At 38.5% G+C, this 20,557-nt stretch overlaps 1 protein-coding gene and 1 pseudogene across 5 annotated transcripts in view; both read right to left on the minus strand.

Moving 5' to 3' along the window:
- Positions 1–20,557, minus strand: part of CHRM3 (cholinergic receptor muscarinic 3) — a 493,903-nt gene that overhangs the window by 440,650 nt on the left and 32,696 nt on the right. The window lies entirely within an intron of this gene.
- LOC144312055 (EP300-interacting inhibitor of differentiation 1-like) overlaps positions 17,152–20,557 on the minus strand; it is a 36,102-nt pseudogene continuing 32,696 nt past the window's right edge. Inside the window, exon 2 of the transcript XR_013377468.1 lies at positions 17,152–18,246. The product of XR_013377468.1 is annotated as an EP300-interacting inhibitor of differentiation 1-like (transcript). The remainder of the gene's footprint in view (positions 18,247–20,557) is intronic.

The raw sequence follows: 20,557 nt of genomic DNA on the forward strand, positions 1-20,557 counted from the left end.
AGCGGTTTGGCGCCTGCCTTTGGCCCAGGGCGCGATCCTGGAGACCCGGGATCAAATCCCACATCGGGCTCCTGGTGCTTGGAGCCTGCTTCTCCCTCTGCCTGTGTCTCTCCCTCTCTCTCTCTCTCTCCGTATGACTATCATGAATAAATAAATTTAAAAAGAAAAAAATTAAAAAAAAAGAAAGAAAAATATATTACCAGCCCTATCAAATTATTCTGAAATAATAATTTCAAAGTGAAATCATTTAGGGAATATTTTTAAATGCTAATTAATTTTAAGCTTGTGATGAAATTGATTACATACATACATATCCATGAACTAGATTCTAATTAAAAATAATTTGTAAAAAGTGAAAAATCAAAAATCACTTATAGACTATGTACCAAGACCCAATACAACCAAAAATAATCCCTCTTTGTTTTTAATGCCTATATATTTACATATATAATTTTTGTAATCTGCTGTATTTATTTATGAGTGTTATATAGGCAATTTCCATGCTGTTAAAAAACTTACTGACATCCTTCTAAAAGGTCCCTTAGAACCACTGTTACCTAATCACTCCCCATGTCTAGATGAATATCTAGGTTATTCCAATTTTGTCCTGCTTCAAATAGTGCTGACTTGTTGGGATGAACACTGGGTATTGTATGTCAGTGATGAATCACTAAATTCTATATCTGAAACTAATATTATACAGTGTGTGAACTAAAAAATAAAAACAACAGAAAAACAAAAGTAACATCTTTCATTAATAAAAAAAATAGTGCTGAAATAAAGATGCACGTTACTCTCACCATACTTAATCATACTTCACTAGAGTAGCCCATTCAGGTTTACATGTTGCTAACTTTCTTATTCCAGGGATGATACCATTTAAACTGTTGTTGGTAATGCATGAGTTAGCTCGTTTTACTGCATATTGACAATCACTAAAAATGTCTTAAAATTTGAGTCTAGTCTACAAAAGAAAATTTAGGTCATAATGGTTTTAATTTATATTTCTCTGATTACTGTTTAAGATATAATGGTTTTGTTCCTGTTTAGACATATTGATTACTCTTTAGTAAATGGCTGGTTACTTACAATGATCACTAATCTATGAGGTATTTATTAATTTAAATTAATTAATTTCTTAACAGTTTAATTGCTATTATGTACCAAAGACAGTTTCTCTTTATTTTGTTGCAAGTTACATTTACAGCTTAGTCAGCTCCTAATGTGATTTTTTTATGTGGCATAAAGGTCATAAACACTAATGCGTTCAATTCTATTTGCCTTCATTCTGTCTTCAAGGCTTAGAAAGTGTACACCATTTAGGATGTTTGGTAATTAACTCCACTTTTTTTTTTTTTTTTTTTTAATGGATCAGTACCCTCTGTAGTTGGCTGTTTTGCATTCCTTCCTCCACTGGACTGTTTCTTAATGGCAGGCTCTGTCTTTCATCTCTGAGTTCCCTGATACCTAGTAAATAACGCTCCATATTTACCGGTTTTATATAAGGATGAATGGATGGATGGACGAGGAAGGGGGGCAGTAATAACAATGGCTAATGTTATTTGACTTCTGAAGCATTGTTCCAATCACTTTTATAAATATTAACTCCCCAAAGCATTAAAGTTTCTATTCTTAACCACACTTAGAGAACCATCTTAGAAAGAGACAGAAATCCAACTTCAGTAGCCTGCTTTTCTAATGAGGGGACATTAGAGAATAATTGTCAAACTTCTATCTGCACCTTATGTCTTAGATGGTGGCCGTTCTGGTCACCTGCAATGGTAGAGTAAAGGTGGATGGCAAAGTGCTATGGACATCACCTCTGGCTTCCAGCTCCTGTTGGGAATGCACTTTCTCACCCCTAAGCTCAGATGCCTTAGTCTTTGAGACAAGTCTGTCCTATGGATGTCACTCTCTAGTGAGTGTCTTTTTTCCTTCATCAGTAGAAAGAAAATCATAATACAAACTCCTTCTGCTGTGAAGAGTAAATGGGGAAATACCTCAGGCAGTGCCTGGCACCTGGCAAAGCTCAATAACCCCATTAGCCATTATCAGCAACATCATTCCCGTCAGAGTAGCTAGCGTCACCCAGGTTTCCATTCCTTCTCTGCTGCCAAGCTAGAAAAATTTCTGAAAAATAATTATTTCATACCTTTATAGTTCAACTTCCCCAACTTTCAAATATTCTCCAACATTACAATCGCATTTCCATTCATGAGGATACTAGCCCAGTGTCCATCATCTCTTCCTTGCTAACTCTGCTGCTCCACTGCACAAAATGAAATCATCTATCAGCCGAAACCTTTGAAACCTTCCATTCATCCCTCCGGCTAATGCCAGAGACCTCAGTACCACTGTCTTTCCACTTGTCCCTCTAGGTAAATAATTGTCCCACAAATATCCATCAAATCTGATCCCTCCACCTTAGCAAGACTCTATTCCTTTCCACTCTCTCTCTTAGCTCACATCATTTCCAGAGGCCACCAGGAAATATGCAATATCCTCTGTTCTTTTTTTTGATTTGTATTTTTCTCTTTCTAAGACATGGTATATTTTTTTTTATCAGAGTTCTAATTCTATCATCCAGTTGACTTTTCCCCTCAAATTCTCTGAAATCAACCAGACTGACCCACCATTCCAGATTTTACATCATCTGGCTCCAGCCTCCCTTTCCAGCCTCCATCTTTTCTTTCTAGTCTATTCCTTATACATGACCTCTCTCCTTGACAAAGTTCCTTCTCTACCTTCCTTTCAAATCCTGGCTCATCCAGCAGGGCTTCAATGAGGTCTTTCTTTTATTCAATCTAGCACAAATTAAGTGTTTCATCTTTTATAAATTCTTAGTTTTATATTCCTCAATTTATCCAAAACATTCTTTTTATTTCAGTTGTGTATGAAATGTCTGTCTCTCCTATTGTATTATATGATTCCTTGTTTATCTTTGTGGGGCTCATTGTACCCAGTAAAAGAAGAGAAGAGAAGAGAAGAGAAGAGAAGAGAAGAGAGGAGAGGAGAGGAGAGGAGAGGAGAGGAGAGGAGAGGAGAGGAGAGGAGAGGAGAGGAGAGGAAAGAGAGAGAAGAAGAGAGAGAAGAGAAGAGAAGAGAAGAGAAGAGAAGAGAAGAGAAGAGAAGAGAAGAGAAGAAGAGAAGAGAAACAGAGAGAGTTATTTAATTCTTCTAGATCTTTTCTTCTTCCTTTTCAGAAAAAGAAAACAATTTGAAAAACAGAGAGAGAAATCAAGTGGAGTAAAAATATAAGAGGCTTTCATATTTTCACCGACATATTGCGTGACTCTTGAGGGAGAACCCACAACGAGCCTAAAGGGTTTTTACTTATCAGTTAAGCAAGAATACTGATCACTAGCTGAAGGGTTGTCATAAGAACTGGAGAAAACATATGACAAGCCTGGTGTGATGCTTGGCTCTTAGTATTCAAGGTTATGACTGCAATTATTAAAAACAAATGCCTCATAAGCTATTTTTTGGTAGGCATTACATAATAAGAAGTGGAGATGGATTTTTAAGCTATAAAATGCAGACACATATTTTACACAGGAGAGCTCAAATAATATAATTAGGAGAACTGGAAGACCTGAACAAACGTTTAATTGAATCTTCGTTTACTCTCTGAAATTCTCTGTGATGACTGAAGCTTCTTTCACCCAACCGATTTTGCGTATATCTAGCCTCTGATGAGTCAAAATACACCAATGACTAATGCTCAAAGAAAAAATACTTTTCTCCACATTTTCACTTCCTAAGCATTTCTTCAGATTCTTCATTAAAGTAAGTACCTTCCAACAAAATACTCTGGATTTATTATACACAGCTTCCAACGTGACAGTCCCATTAAACAGCCGGAAAAATCTTATCCTAACAGTGGTTTTTCTTCACAGACACTTTGATACGATCTTTGCAATTCCAACTTCGTTTGTGCTTACATAATTGTAGTTTATTGGCAATTTTTTTCCAGATTTGATGTTCTCATAATTATTTCTTTCAAAAAACTGGTATCAATTTTGTACTAGTCACACTGCAAAAAGCAGATTTCTTTAGTATACCACAGGAGACTTTACTAAGAGATATTTGCTTTAATACCATATTAGGATACATGAACCATGACAAATTATACAATCATCAGATTATTCCTCAAATATAGGACTATTCCCATAAATGACTTTCATCGTCTGTGAACACCAAAAACTGCAAGTCACATATGGGGGAGGGGGGTAATACAGCAAATTTACTTCAAATATTTTTATAAGTGACAATTACCTCAGACTTCTGTAATTCACTATTAAATGGAATAAAATAAGCGTTGTTATCTCACAATAAATTAAACACATAAAACCATCAAGTAGTAATACTTTGTACAATCAAATGAAAATGTTAAAGATAGGGAGGGGCTATTAAACTGGAAATTCTTATCCTTATTTATAAATATGTTTTGAACACCTCAGACTTGGTTACCAGGACTTGTACACAGGAACAGCACATATACCCACCGCCAGGGAAAGAACGGTGACCAGCACACAGAATTCACCAGATAGAAACTCCACAGGTTCTAAATATGAAATGAGTATTTTGACTTTCTCTTCCCTCGTCTGTTGGCCATGGGAGAAAGTTTAAGTCTCTGCCATGTCTGGTCCCTTTCTAGACTAAAAAATAAAACCTGTCATAGGTTTAACCAACTTTAAACATCTCCCTGCTTACAGTTTCCTTTTTCATCTTCTCTAATCTCTTTGATTTTGCTCTGAGAGAGTCTGTTCTGAAAGGGTCCAATCCACAGTGCCCACTCTGCTCAGGTGATCCCTGACATGTAAAGAAATACAACTGGTGTGAACCCCAAATGCATCTGGGTCCAGATACAGTCCATAATTTCTCAACTTGAAAAAATCATTATCTCAAGAACACAAAAAGAAAAAAAAAGTCGTCTCTCTCTATGCTTCCATCAAAAGAGCACGTACTTAATCTGTCTTTAATGCTAAATGACAATCTGAGACAACCTGATAGTCAACTCTGATATTCAACTCTGCTATTTGAGAGGAAGCACTTGAGAAAACATACAATTATAGGCCCTATGAAAATTAATACCTGGGCTGTCTCTTTCTAGGTATACAATGAAATTCAAATCGCACCATATGGTAAAAATGATATATCGGTTATTTTATCTTAATTTCTGTTAAACATTTGTTATCAAGGATTTTAAGTTTCATCTGTGCATGGCAACAGGAGGCAGTAGTTCAGCTCATGAGAAGTGCATAAATTCTCAACCACACAAACAGTTTTATAAACAAATGGGTCAGAGAAGATTTGAAGAAGTTCGTTTTGTTTAAAATTATTAGTTGCAACCATGAGAGAGAAGTGAAAGCTTTAACCACCAGGGAAAGTGCTTCCCAGTCTATCTCAAGGACTTATCTGAAAGGATCTTCATTGCTTTATTTCATGCCAGGTCACAAACAACATTTACACTGTCTATGGCCCTTTTCAAGATGTGCTGGCAGTTGGCTCAAAGAGTCCACTTAGTGTCCCTCCTTCTCCCTGAATAAGCGAGGCCAGGTTTCCAGACAGGTGTGCCCAACTATAAATCTGCTAATTCTTGTGCCCTCCATTTGTAGATTCAATTCCACTCACATGCAGAGAAATAATGGAAGCTCTGAATGAAAAATGAATGGAAATGTGAACTTACCCCTCTTTAGAGGAACAGAGATTTTTGAATGTCTTCGAAGATACATATGGATGGCAGACACAAGTGTCTAAGATCTTACATAAAATGTTCAGAACTAGCTCCAATTTAGGTAGTAGTTCTGTTTTGTTTGCTTTTATGTTTTGTCTTACTTTTGCTTAACTTGGCAAAGAACCAATAGCTCTAGTAACTTTTCCAATTATAAATGTTCTTTTACATTTTTTGTTCCCATTCTGGACCCATGCATCAGCAAACGATGAGACATGCTTACAATAATAATCAATAATTTTGTAAAACTTTGTAAGGCCTTCCATTAGTTAATAACCATTATTAGGAGAATTTACTTAGCTTATTTTTTTCATTTCTGTCCTCAATCTGTGGGTTTATGAGTTCAGCCTTCGACACTCAGAGTACTCAACAGTCAAAAAAATGTCAAAATAAAAATGCCATCCAGAGTAAAGTCTGCCTTACAAACGAAGAGTAAATGCAAATCCAATCACCCAGGGAGACTGAGCTATTTATGAAGTTGAACCATAAAGATCTGAGCTAATACTACAGGTTTCCAGACAAGGATTAAGAGATTATTTAATTAGGTACAAGTCTGGGGCCATTCCTAGTGTGCCATTTTAGCACTATTGTGAAGGATACATTTGGTAATTCACAGAGCATTGAGAGCTCTATGGCAATGAGAGCTCTACGGCAAAAAGTAATACATTTGACAAATATTGCTATCAATGAGAAGATAGGAATATTCTCAGTGATGAATCATCACTTTTTTAATATTTCTCCACCCTCCAAACTGGAACAGCTTAACCCCACCATCAAGAGTTAACTGTGTCCTTAACACTAGTATTTTTCTTAATGCGATATATACATTGTGAAAGACCAACAGCTCAGCTTCCTGGTTGGATTTTCTGATCTTCTGTCCTCTTTTTGTGTTCTTTGTGACTCGATTTCAAGAACTACTTTCTAAAACCACCAGGATCCTGGCACTGTAGTGAGGTCTTATAAACTTCCGGATATCACCTTCTTGCACAGTATTTCCTAAAATCTAATGGGCTGAGTCCATGCCCTAATGGAAGGTACAATGGCCTTCTGCTCCCCTCTGCATGTTCTCTGTACTGACAGCCCCACTCTATGTCCTAGACACACTCAGTCTACACCATTCAGGTACATCAAGCATAGTGAAATTGAAATGGCCATGACAGATCATAATAAACCAATGAAGCTTAAATTTGCAAGAGTTTTAATAACTTGGATGTTTTTCAAGATCAACTTTTTGTAGTATGTTGAATGTCTCCTCCATGATTCTAAAAAAAACAATTAGAATTTGTTCAACAAGCCCTCTCTGATCCTTCATTGTGCCCTATTTCAATGTCTATGCTTCATTGCTCTTCCATCCTTCCAGGGTTTGCTGTCCTGGTGCTGTTCCGGTACAGAGTCCAGAGCTAACTGTAGCCTCCCATCAGCTCTGGTCTTCAGAAATATTGTCATAAATGCCAATATTAGTTTTCTTTCCCTAGCAGTATTCACATTTTTCCATGAGTGACTAAATATAAAAGCTATTGAGTGCTATTACTATTATTATTATTATTTTTGTTATTATTAACATCAGCAGAGCCATTCAGATTTAGGTCTCAGAAGACTGCCTAACCTGACCTAATCACCTAGGATAACCCAGGAGTTCCAGTGCAACCCAAACCCAAGGCACATGTTTCAAAATTGTACTTTTACTAACTAGTGTGGCCTTCAGTGTGATTGCTGGACCAAAGGAAATGTGCCTTTTCATTAACTGCCATTAATGTCGATTTTCACACTATGTATGCCAAGAAAAGATACTATTGCTACTATTTAAGAAACTGAATATTAAGCTGGACTCGTTTTATGTAAGTATTTAGGAGGAGTGTCATGTGTTCATTAGAGTCAGGATGGCACTTTGATTTTGTATGAAACATTCTTTGTTTCCAGAGTCCCTAAGTTATCTCAATTTGGTTTTCTATTCTTTGATGATTGGGGCACATCTGAGCAATCTTTTGTTTAGGTAATATCAGAATTCTGGAATAGGTGTCAGATGCACATCACTACTGAAAAATACTGTACAATAACTTTTTTCTTAGTTTGCACACTTAATTAGGAAGCTTCAATGTTCTTTAGAAGAGATTCATAATTATAAAAGTAAACATCACCTCTCCTAACACATAGATCACTTAAAGCTTTCTCAGCTTAGGAAAACTTCTTGATTCTCAAATATTGAGTTGCTATTGTGACTGACACAACAGTTCTATCAAGTTTACAGTAACTATAGGTTTACTATAAGTCCATGTCATATAGACAATCTACAGGAAGGAGATTATATAACAAGCTTTGGTGTATAAAAGTAAAACAGAGAAACAGACTCCACCTCAACATGCTGAGGAAAGTAGCAGACTGCTTGCCATGTTTAAGCTTGGCCAGATCAAAGCAGCAGCTTGTCCTTTATCAGTTTATAAAATGCAACTCCATTTTCAGTTGGATATGGGTTTGAAATTACACTCAGAAGTAGCTTTACTTGAATATGTCTCTGTGTGTTTATGTGTGTGTCAAAAATCAGCACTATTTTGGGGCACCTAGGTGGCTCAACTGGTTAAGCATCTGCCTTTGGCTCAGGTCATGATCCCAGGGTCTGAGATCAAACCTGGCATTTGGGTTTCTTGCTCAGCAGGGAGTCTGCTTCTCCCTCTGTTCCTCACCCTGCTTGTGTGTGCATTCTCTCTCTCTCAAATAAAAATATAAAATCTTTAAAAAATTAGCAAAAAAAAAAAAAAGCACTATTTGTAGACAACTTATGTAAGTTTCATGTCTCAACACTTTAGCTATAGCTGTTGAGGGCAAATCTTTCTTAACTTTTAAGAAAACATGCCAGGGTAGAAATGAGTGTAACTGTACTTAAAATATCATGTCATGAAAGATGATTTAGGTGAGAGCTTTAGCATGTTCTGTTGTATTTTAAAATATAATAAGCTTATGACTCATAAGGAGAAATACAATGACCAGGAAGTCACTAACGAACTTTAGGATCTATTAGAGCTGTAGCTGTCATTTCTCCTCTGTGTGACCCTGATCCTGAGATTCCCGCATTCCCTATTTCAATTACCCCAGTGAAGCTCACAGCTCCACACTAGGCAAAGACGTAAGGACATAAAAAGACTTTATTTTTTTTTTTAATTTTTATTTATTTATGATAGTCTCACAGAGAGAGAGAGAGAGGCAGAGACACAGGCAGAGGGAGAAGCAGGCTCCATGCAGGGAGCCCGATGTGGGATTTGATCCCGGGTCTCCAGGATCGCGCCCTGGGCCAAAGGCAGGCGCCAAACCGCTGCGCCACCCAGGGATCCCATAAAAAGACTTTAAAAACTTGTAAATATTATTTAAAAATGCTTTGGTTTTCATTTAAACAGATAAAATCTTTGTTCTTTGATAGTACCAGCTAACAAAACCTCAGTTTCAGATTTCAGTCTCAGGTTCCTGAAGTTGTCCTGGTCAATCTCTGGGATTCTCTGGTCAATTTTCCTCTTCTGCCATTTCTATGGTGTGTGCAGGTCCAATAAGAAAGGCTCTCCTGGGACGCCTGGGTGGCTCAGTGGTTGAGCGTCTGCCTTTGGCTCAGGGCGTGATCCTGGAGTCTTGGGATCGAGTTCCACATCAGGCTCCCTGCATAGGGCCTGCTTCTCCCTCTGTCTATGTCTCTGACTCTCTCTCTGTGTCTCTCATGAATAAATAAAATCTTAAAAAAAAAAAAAAAGAAAGGCTTTCCATGTGACCACACTCCTGAGTGTCCCCAAGGCTATAGAGGGGAATCAACAGAGCAGAATCCCAAAGCAGAGACTGTGGTCTTATTTCAAAGCTCTGAAAGAGGCATGGCCAAATATCGAGAATTATTTAACTGGAAGTGAAATTAAAATTTTCCTTACCCACTAGATTGTAAAATATGTGAGGCCACTAATCTGAAAAACAGAAGAGTTCATGTACACGATATGTTGCATATAGCGAGCCATTCTCATGTGGTTCTGGAATTGGAAATCCCAGGAGAGGTCACTTTACTGGGGCATCCTTAATGATAAGGGCAAACAAAAAAAAAATTGGCCAGGAAACGGCAAAGCTCCCAATAAAGATGGAAAAATAGTACCATTCAAATCAGAATTTTATCTGGGAAGGTGACTGGGGCAAAAAACAAAAACAAAACCAAAAAACTAGGCATAAGGATAAAACCCTACATTGTTATCAAAATTAATATGCTTGCCCTAGAAAAAGTAACTATGTATGACTCTGAGGTCTTTCCCTGCAAAGCCTTTCAAGGAAGAAGGTCACAAAGAAACACCACACAGAAAAAGTATTTGAGCATAATTAATGGATGTGAGAGACATCCATAAGGCTCTCCCACTTTGGATCAGTACAGGGGCCACTAGCCCCCGCCTGGTTCTGACAGGGTGGTGAGTTAGATGAACCAGTATAGCAGTAGATACAAAGGAACAAATAAAGCCATATTATCTCCAGATTGCACACACCACCAGGCTGCCCACGATAAAATGCCAGGGGGCAGGGACAACCTACCCCTTCACTTCATAATAGTCCAGTGAGAGCAACAGCAGTGGACACACAGCTTGGCTGAGGAAATCAGGCTCACATCCTGTAGCCCCTGTCCAGGGATGCTCAGGACCAACCACATACCGAACAACCCCATGGCTTGTGTCCCTCACACTCACCAGTTGAGAAATGCCTTGACTGGCCTAAAGTGGTATCTTTGAAATCAATGTGTTTCAAATCTGCCGGGCCACATCAGAAACACTCTACCAAACCAACCCCCCTGCTTTTTCAAACGCTAAGCTAAAATAGCCAAGACTTCCCTCCCTTTCTTACTTATGTGCCTGCACACACGTGTGCACATACAGATTCGTTCTGTAAAAATTTGTCTCACCTTATTATTTACAGTATCTTTCAAAATCATTTTTAAAAAACACTGCATATCTGGGGTGCCCAGGGGGCCTACTTGGTATGGTGTGTGACTCTTGATCTCGGGGCTGAGTTCAAGCCCCACACTGGGTGGAGAGATTACCTAAAAATAAAATATCTTTTAAAATACCATATATCTTTAATTCCCAAAAGATAAGTGTGATCCTCTGAACAATGCCTTTTTTCTAGCCTCTACAGTGCAAAATACCACACTATGGAAATGTTGAAAAACAGTGGTATAAAATGAGTTCTGGGAAAATCAAAGGTCCATTTGAGCCCAAAATTAAATGTAGGTACTGTACAAACATGGTGGAATTCATTATTTCTAGACATTATCTTGTTAAACATGGAAAACACTGAGTGTATGTCTAAAAGTATGGACATTTACCAAAAATAAATAAGAAACTGCCAAATGCTTAGCATATCTTAGATACTGATTGGCAGGAAAGCTGCAAATCAAACATTCATTCGCTTACTCATTATTTCTTTGGGATCATACCAAGTGGCAATTACACCAGTAATAGTGGGGGAAACCTTTTCTTGTATCCTTAAAAGCACTGAGCATTATTAAATAGTGTTCTTATTTCTAAAAAAATTAGATACCTGTTCATATAAATTTTTTTCTACTCCTAAGTTTTATGAAACATTAAACATTAATTAATAGGAAAGAAAAGGGCACAATACTGCCCTCCACAGGCAATAGAGTCCTGTAAGGAAGTCCTAAAGCAATAAATAGAAAGCATGAGGGGAAAAAAAAAAAAAAAAAGAAAGCATGAGGAGAAACAAACAAAGCAAAACAAAAACCCCTGAAGAGATCTTAAGAAGTTTGCTTCCCTTTCCATAGACTGATATTTGGAAATCTCAAATCCCCAACCAAAATACCCATTATTATTTCCCTTCAAAGCAATAACATCCCATAATTTAATCTGTGCTTCTTTCTCTGTTCTCTCTCCTTCTCTCTCAGTATCAAGCAAATATTATATGCTAGAAGATAAACTCAACGTGCAGGGAATTTCTTTTTGTTCACTTAAGTGTTACAAGTAGTCAGTGCCTAGCACAAGGTAGGTGCTCAATAAATACTTGCTGAATTGAACTGAATATGCCCATTACTGGGAAAAGAGCAGTAAGACAGTTCCTACTCTCAGGGCAGTCACTATATATCTAAAGAACAGCCAAGACTATCATATAAACTATGTGTTATGTGGTAAATTACAGGAGACATGCACAAAATGTTCCTGGAATGCAGAAGGGCAGCCTAGTGATTCTACTTCTATATAGATGGAGTCGTCTTGGGAAAGATCCAAGCGAAGATGATGTTTATCCTAAGTGAGGAAAGAAGAGCAGGAGTTAGCTAGACATACAAGGCAAGCAAGGGCCTTCCAGGTAGAAGAAATAGGGCACATAAAGGCATGAATCATGAGATCACAAGGCACTGCCTGCCCAACTAAGGAGAGGCTTGTATAAAGATGAAGGGGATCGAAGCTACCAGGCATCAAGACTCAAATGTGACTGATGGGAAACCACTGAAAGAATTTCAAACAGAAAAGTCATCCGATCAGACTGTGACCTTCAAAATCCAGGTTTGAGGGTCAGGGAAGAGGATACATGGAAAGACTGGAGGACTAGAGCCTAATTCAGGACAAATTACATTTGTTTAGGCCAGAGTGTGGTGGGGAGAGTAAAGAAGGGGGCAGAGCTCAATACATAACTGTCAAATTAATAAAGGATCAAGAATAATATCTGAAGAAGCCCCAGTATCTGAAAATAAAAGAGCCTACAAACTCAGAAGAGAAATCAGTACTTATATATTAGCAGACATACTATCTTTAGGCAGAAAATGCACTTGACTAAGTCTGACAGTTTCTCTTCAATTCTGAAATACCAGAGAAAATGGAATCTTTTCTCTAGATGATTAAACTATAGTTGGTTTTCATATATTCTATTTTCAAACCCATCTTGTTGTTTATCACATCACATTTTCAGATGATAAACATCAAAATCAACTCTTCAGAGTAAACAAAAGCAGACGTCCCAGCACAGCACTTCCAAATAACATATCACGGGGTCAGTGTTAGCCCAAATTAGTTCACTTTTGCATAAACAACTCTGCTCACAATCTACCCATAAAGCATCCTCCCTACTCACTCTTCATATACCAAATAGCAGCAGCACTGAGACAGCTAATTACATAAGATTAAACATAAATGAAACCAGATGACTCAGGAGGAGGATTAATATATTTCGATATAAATACAGAATTTGAATGTCATGTCAAATTATATGTGCACAGACCAGCTAATGTAATACCCCTGAGAAGTTATCAACCGATAACAAGATGCTCCCCGGATTTTCCCAGGAGGTAAAAAAAAAAAACTGCTTATGAAATGACTGAGTAGGTAAATCACCAGACACTTCCAGATGGGATTCTCAATTTGACCCTCTGGCTTATCTTTCCTTCCTCCTCCACACCCTTTGACACTCAACATCCATAAACCACCATAGGGTGACATGTGATAGCCACGTTGCACCACGGCTGTGCACCACGGCTGTGATAGCCACATTCTTCAAGGGTAAGGGAGAGAGACACCACGGCTACACCAAGGGTAAGGGAGAGAGACAGTTCACAGTTACAATGAAAGGGTGTCAGCTTGCCCTGTGATGAGACGAAGGGGAGCCGCTCCCCACCCCCACCCCTCTTTCCCACCCTCCCCGTTCCCTGCTCTCCCCCACAGTAGCGGCTCGCTGAGGTTTTAGATCTGGCCACAGCATAGTTGTTAGCACTCTAGCAGACTGACCCTAAGCATGTAACTTCCTGATTCTTGGGGGGAAGTCTCTGGACCCAGTAAAATGGAGATGAATGTAGTTTAGAGTTAGAGCCTAGAAGTTTAGTCAGTTAATTACCATTTTAAAATCCCCAAGACAGGGGTCAAAGGAACTCTTGTTAGCATAATTTCTTCAAAGGATACAAAACACTGTTTTCTACCTCCCTGTATCTCTCGCAGTACTTAATATGCACTAAGTGAATGAAATGAATTACTGTACACTCAGGTGACAACCAACAATATCAATGACCGTAAATTACAGAGCATGGGAAAGAAAGGCAGAGAACTTAAGGGAATTCATGCCAACAGTCAGTCTTCTCTTCAAAAAGCAGTGCCTGACCTTGAACTCTGTCTGGGTTTATTTTGCTCCAACCTAAGTTCACACAAAGTAACTTTTAGGGATAATATTTATTTCCTTGTTAGTAAAGAGACTATTGTGTCATGTACAGCCCTTGACCTTGTTAATTTCTTATTTGGCATGTCTAGTTCTATCCTCAGGCATTTTAATTGCTCTTTCATAGCCCTTAAAAATCCTTTTTCTGAAAATGAAAATCAGTGAAGCAGATTTTTTTTTAATTTTTTTCTATTTATTATTTATGATAGTCACACACACACAGAGAGAGAGAGAGAGAGAGGCAGAGACACAGGCAGAGGGAGAAGCAGGCTCCATGCTGGGAGCCCGACGTGGGACTCGATCCCGGGTCTCCAGGATCGCGCTCTGGGCCAAAGGCAGGCGCCAAACCACTGCGCCACCCAGGGGTCCCAGTGAAGCAGATTTGATAACCTGTGGAGGGTTGAGAGGTTACTAAAAAAATAAATACACCTTAACAATAAAAGAAACTCAATGTCAACCAAAAATAATAGATGTTATGATTTTCAGTATGTTGAAAACCCTTTTCTATTATACACTTAATGTTAGAAGTAACTACAATCTCCTTACCCACTATTCCCTTGATGCTCTGAAAACTCCTATCTTACAAAAAAATGTACTTATTATAGAAAATCAATGTACCAGGGAGCATATCAATGCAAAAAAAAATATTAACAAGAAAATGGTAAAGAGTTAAACTCCTATCAGCCATTTGATATATATATATAAGTGTGTGTGTGTGCATGCACACACACACGCATATGTGTATCTGTATATACGCATATATCTGCAGGATAAAAAACAGTATAACTTATGTATGAAAATCCTTTTTTAAAATTGAATCTACCACGGCAGCCTGGGTGGCTCAGTGGTTTAGCACCGCCTTCAGCCCAAGGCATGATCCTGGAGACCTGGGATCTAGTTCTACGTCAGGCTCCCTCCATGGAGCCTGCTTCTCCCTCTGCCTGTGTCTCTGCCTCTGTGTGTGTGTGTGTCTCTCATGAATAAATCAATAAAATCTTTAAAAAAATCTTAAAATCTTTTAAAATCTTTTAAAATCTTAAAAAAAATTGAATCTACCCTCTACATCATGTCATCAGGGAAATACAAATTAAAACAACAATGAAATATCTATCTCCATACATGATTAGAATGGCCAAAGCCCAATACAGTGACAACACCAAATGCTAACGAGGAATTAGAGCAAGAGGAACTATCATTCACTGCTGGTGGGAATGCAGAATGGTACAGTCACATTCGAAGATAGTTTGGTTGTTTCTTACAAAAGAGGATACACTCTTGCCCTGTGATCCAGCTTTTTGGTATTTACTAGAAATAACTGAAAATTTATGTCTACACAAATGGATGTTTGCAGCAGCTTTTGTCACAACTGCTAAAACTTAAAACAAGCAAGTTGTCCTTCAGTAGGTGAATGAATCAATGAATGGTGGCCCACCCAGACATGGAATATTAAAAAAGAAATGAGCTATTAAGCCATGAAAAGACATGGAAGAAACTTATATGCATATATTATGTGAAAGAAGCCAATCCGAAGAGGATACACACTATATGATTCCACCTATAGGACATTCTGGAAAAGGCAAAACGGGAAATAGCAAAATTATCAGTGGTTTCCAAGGAGTTGGGGGCATGGCAAGGTATGAATGGGTAGAGCACAGAGGATATGATACTATGATGGATACATATAATCTATATTTATCCAAATACATAGGATGTACAATAAACACTAAGAGCAAACCATAAAGTAATTTATAGACTTTGAGTGATAACATTGTGTCAGTGCAGATTCATCCATTGTAACAAATGTACCATTCTGCGGGGAATGTTGATAGTGGGGGAGATTATGCATATTTTGGGAGAGAGGAGTATATGGGAAGTCTCTGTACCCTTCTCCTCAATGTTGATGTTAACCTAAAACTGCTCTAAAAAACAAACTCTTCATTTTACAAAATTGAGTCTACCATGTTTAATGCTTTTAGCTAGTTATCTATAGCAATGTTTTCCTAAAATTCAGCTAAATATGGTTTTCTTCTGATTATTGCAGCCAATGAGGGAAAAATATCCAGCAGTCACATGAAAATTATACCTATTAACTTATAAATGTTGAATGTATCTTAAACAGATACCTAGTAGTAGTTTGCAAGAGTTTGTGAGACTATATGTATTTGGGGCATTTCTTTACTTAATTTAGAATCAAAAGTGAAAATGTAAAAGATGTGTTACCTTATGCATTTTACCTATTTTCATGTAGAGTGAGAAATACTTACAGGACTGAGTGCTTATTTACTTAATCAAGTGGTTTTACATCATTTGAGCATATATTTTATTTAATTATAATCAAATGTTTAATAAGATAAGAGGTACTAAGATGGCAAAATCCATGTGCAGGCAGTTTGGGAAAACATAAAAGAATTACCACTAATATGTTAGAGGAGAAAAACTCATGATAACGAAGACGAACAGAAAACAGTGACAGAAGGGGAAAATAATTAAATGCAAAGAGAAGAAAAATGCAATCAGACTAACCAGATAAAAACACCAGATATGAAAAATCAACACATTGTCAGAAGTGTAAAAGAGCAAAGCACAGAAAATATGTGCCATACATTTGAGTTCTGTAGTGTAAAATGACAGGGCAAGAGTCAAACATTAAGTAAGTATTGGTATGTAACAATCACATCCTGGTTAGCATATGTTATACTGCGTATGGGTGCTCGGTCACAGTTAGCCTTTTTTTCTTTTTTCTTTTTTCTTTTTTTTTTACACAGAACAAGAAATTTTATTATCTCGAATGCTGGTACATAACCAATGACAAGCGTAATTAGAGGAGGAGACAGAGGGAAACTTCAGATACTGAGGTGGATTTCTGGGCAGGTTTTAAAACCTTTAAGGGCTGAGGGCATAATTGTTCAGTCTTTTTTTTTTTTTTTTGGATGTAGGGCTTTCCTTTTACTTGACATTTTCACTTTAACAGTTCTTATATTATGAAGTTCAACCAAAGTCCTTCACTTGTAAGTTAAATGAAAAACAGAGAGCAAGTAAAACAACTTCCCTAGTATGTAAGAGTATCGGAAATAGTCTGTTCCTTCACATACATTTTAATGTCTAACTTTAAAATTACGGACGTCTTAATTTTTGAGTTTTAAAAATGGCAAGACAAATTTTCTTGAATTATAGATCATAGTAGCTTTATAAATGATCAAGATACATGTACAAACAAAATTTCAGATGCTCTTGAAAACACATTTTGAGATAGATGACACATGATATATATTTCTTCTTGGGTTTATCTTTTTGGGATAGTGAAGAATACCCAATTTTTTTTTTTTACACTAAAAATTTAGCCTTTGAACACTGGCTTGGACAGACCACAGAGTGGAACCTCCAGGGTTCTCTCAGTAGGCTTTCAGTCCAAACGATTCAGACATCTTGTGTCCTAAATTGGATGTTACTACTTTTTCTCACGTAATTGGTATCAGTGGGGGTCTCATACTGGCAGTTTGTCTTGGTCATAACTTATTCTTGCAAAACCATTCCTTATAGTGAAATATGAAAGGTATTTTCCCCAATGCAAGGAAAATAATCGGGATCAGTAACCCAGTCTAAGCGGCAGGTGTTTCAGGAACATTCTTGAAAACAGATCTCCACAGTCCTGATATGTTTCTTCTTCTCCAGCAATGCTTTCCTGAGAGCGCAGGCACTGCCCTATTCTACTCTGCACAACAACAACAAAAATTTTCTTTGAAGATCGACTTTTTTCCTTGGCATCGTTACTGTCTATCCGGAATGAGCCCAAAAGACCGTGGGACGTAGGGTCTCTCCAAGTAGCTTCCTCCTCTTTTACCGGCGTGTCATCACTCGCTGTCAATGATCTCATCACCCGAGTTCTTCGGTCTTCGGCCAGGCCACTGACAGCCGTAAGTGACGAAAGCTCTTCCACCAAAGCCAACGGATCAAACGGGGTCTTCTCGTAATGCATTTGAAACCCGCCGTCCAGGGCTGCTTCTCTGGCTCTGGATGTTCTCAGAAGCATCCTGCTGGCTTCCCCCAGGGCGGCTGGTACTCTGCGGCCGGCAGCACTCCGGGCTCTTCCTCCGGATAATCGTAGTCGTCCTCCCAGTCCTCAAACTCCTCACCTCGTCCTCGCTCTCTAAGTCAGGGCCGGCGAGCTGGGCCGGCTGCCCCTCCGTCGGGCCCGCCTCCATCCGCGGAAGGTCCCCTCGCCGGGCATCACCTCCAGCTGCAGGTCATTGCTCTCTCCATACAGCTCGGGCAGCTCGTTCATCTCCGACATCGTACTACCAGCGCAACCCCTAGCCGGGCGTTCCTGCAGACAGCCTCTTTGAAGCTAATCTTAACTGGATTGGAATAAATCACCAATAATGACCTAAGAATCATGTATTAAAACCTTACTCACCAGATTCAATTCAGTTAAATAAGCATCTGTCATCTTATACACTGTATTCGGGGATAATGAGTTTTAAGACACTGTTCATTTCCCTCTTACACAGAGCCACCACCATGTGCATTCTGCAGGTCTACAATATAAACCACCAGGTTTACTTAGTTGAGAGACTTAGATACCCCAAATGCTGAAGATACTGAAAGTGTATTCATTCAAAGGCAAACTTAAGAAATAGTAATATCAATGTGCCTTAAACTGCATCAGGATCCATAACAATGTTTCTGCTCTCGGATCTAGTAATTTGATTTCAGGAAATCCAAAAAATTTCCTAAGGAAACAACCCAAAACTTAGTGGAAAAAATTCTGGGTACAAAAACCTCATTATAATGTATATTTGTAGGAGTGAAACACATGAAAAAGCATCAACATCCAGGCATAGGATAACATTTAAGAAGATAGTCTTGAATTTTTCAAATAGGTGATTTAATTCAGCCACTAAAAATGATGCTTGTGAGTAACATGGAGAATCCCCATCATATAAAGAAAACCAGGAAACACTACATAGAACCGTATTAACCGTATATGTAATATGTAAGAAAAAGGAGCATAACTCTGGAAAACTGTGTGGAGGTTCCTCAAAGAGTTAAAAATAGACCTGCCCTACGACCCAGCAATTGCACTGCTGGGGATTTACCCCAAAGATACAGATGCAATGAAACGCCGGGACACCTGCACCCCGATGTTTCTAGCAGCAATGGCCACGATAGCCAAACTGAGGAAGGAGCCTCGGTGTCCATCGAAAGATGAATGGATAAAGAAGATGTGGTCTATGTATACAATGGAATATTCCTCAGCCATTAGAAATGACAAATACCCACCATTTGCTTCAACGTGGATGGAACTGGAGGGTATTATGCTGAGTGAAGTAAGTCAGTCGGAGAAGGACAAACATTATATGGTCTCATTCATTTGGGGAATATAAATAATAGTGAAAGGGAATATAAGGGAAGGGAGAAGAAATGTGTGGGAAATATCAGAAAGGGAGACAGAACGTAAAGACTGCTAACTCTGGGAAACGAACTAGGGGTGGTGGAGGGGGAGGAGGGCGGGGGGTGAGAGTGAATGGGTGACGGGCACTGGGGGTTATTCTGTATGTTAGTAAATTGAACACCAATAAAAAATAAATTAAAAAAAAAAGAAAAAGGGGCATAACACAACAATCTTGGAAGAAATTTCTCTAAGTGATAAATATATGTTGGCATGTTAAAATTGCTGTTGTTAGTTGTTCTGTTAACAAATTCATATTTTGTAATGGGCAAAAATAAACTAGAAGCAAACAGTGAAAACGTTACTTTTGCGAATCCTTTGGTGAGATGTCAAACAATACAAAATGAAAACATTTCCTCTACCAAGTATTCTTATGACTAAATTTGATAGCATCTCTCCAACTGTTCCTTTGTTTTATTCAACATACATTTATGGAATGTTTGCTATGCATTGTGCCCTTCCCCATATGCACTTCACTCGTACTTCCAAGTGCGAGTCTCCTGACATTTCTACAAATACAAGGTACTCTCTGTAGTGATTTCTGACTCCTTGTCAATTCACAACCAGGTCATATTTTGTATTCTGAAATATCACTTCAAACTGTGCCAAAGAGGGAACTATTAATCACTTATGTAAAATAATCTACTACCATTTCTGAAATGGAAAACACTGAACTCTTGCTCCTATGTCTGCCACTCTAAGAGGAGTGTCAGACTCCAGGTGGGGGTGATGGGGTGGGGAGGAGTGGGGGTGATTAGCAAGCAGCAAGCTACTCCTTTCTTGTTGCTGGCTGTTGCCACTGCCTTCCTTTCTTGGGCAGCATCATTGTGGTGCACAGAAGTTAAAAATTACCCATCTTCCCTCACACTCCTTTCTTTCTGAGTGTGTACTTGGGAGAGTCCAGGGCACAGATGGTCCAGGGGATACAGAGAAGGAGGAGTCCATTATTGAGAACGGCCAACTCTCTAGCCTTCTACTCATGTTTGATGCAAGAACAATGACACTCAATGTTACAGATCTGTTCCTGTGGCCACCGTCAATTTCATAAACTTGTTTGTGCACATCACGATGTGAAATAAAAACATTCACCAAGGATCCTCAAGGACTAATCTGCTGGGCATGCTTTGACCTTTTGTTATTAGGTTTGTCTCCTGTATATGACAACCTACAGTCCCACTATCCACTTTTCTCTAGGCCTACTCTGGGCCCAAGGAAGA

Source organism: Canis aureus, chromosome 4, assembly GCF_053574225.1.
Source record: "Canis aureus isolate CA01 chromosome 4, VMU_Caureus_v.1.0, whole genome shotgun sequence".
In the NCBI taxonomy this organism is placed as follows: domain Eukaryota; kingdom Metazoa; phylum Chordata; class Mammalia; order Carnivora; family Canidae; genus Canis; species Canis aureus.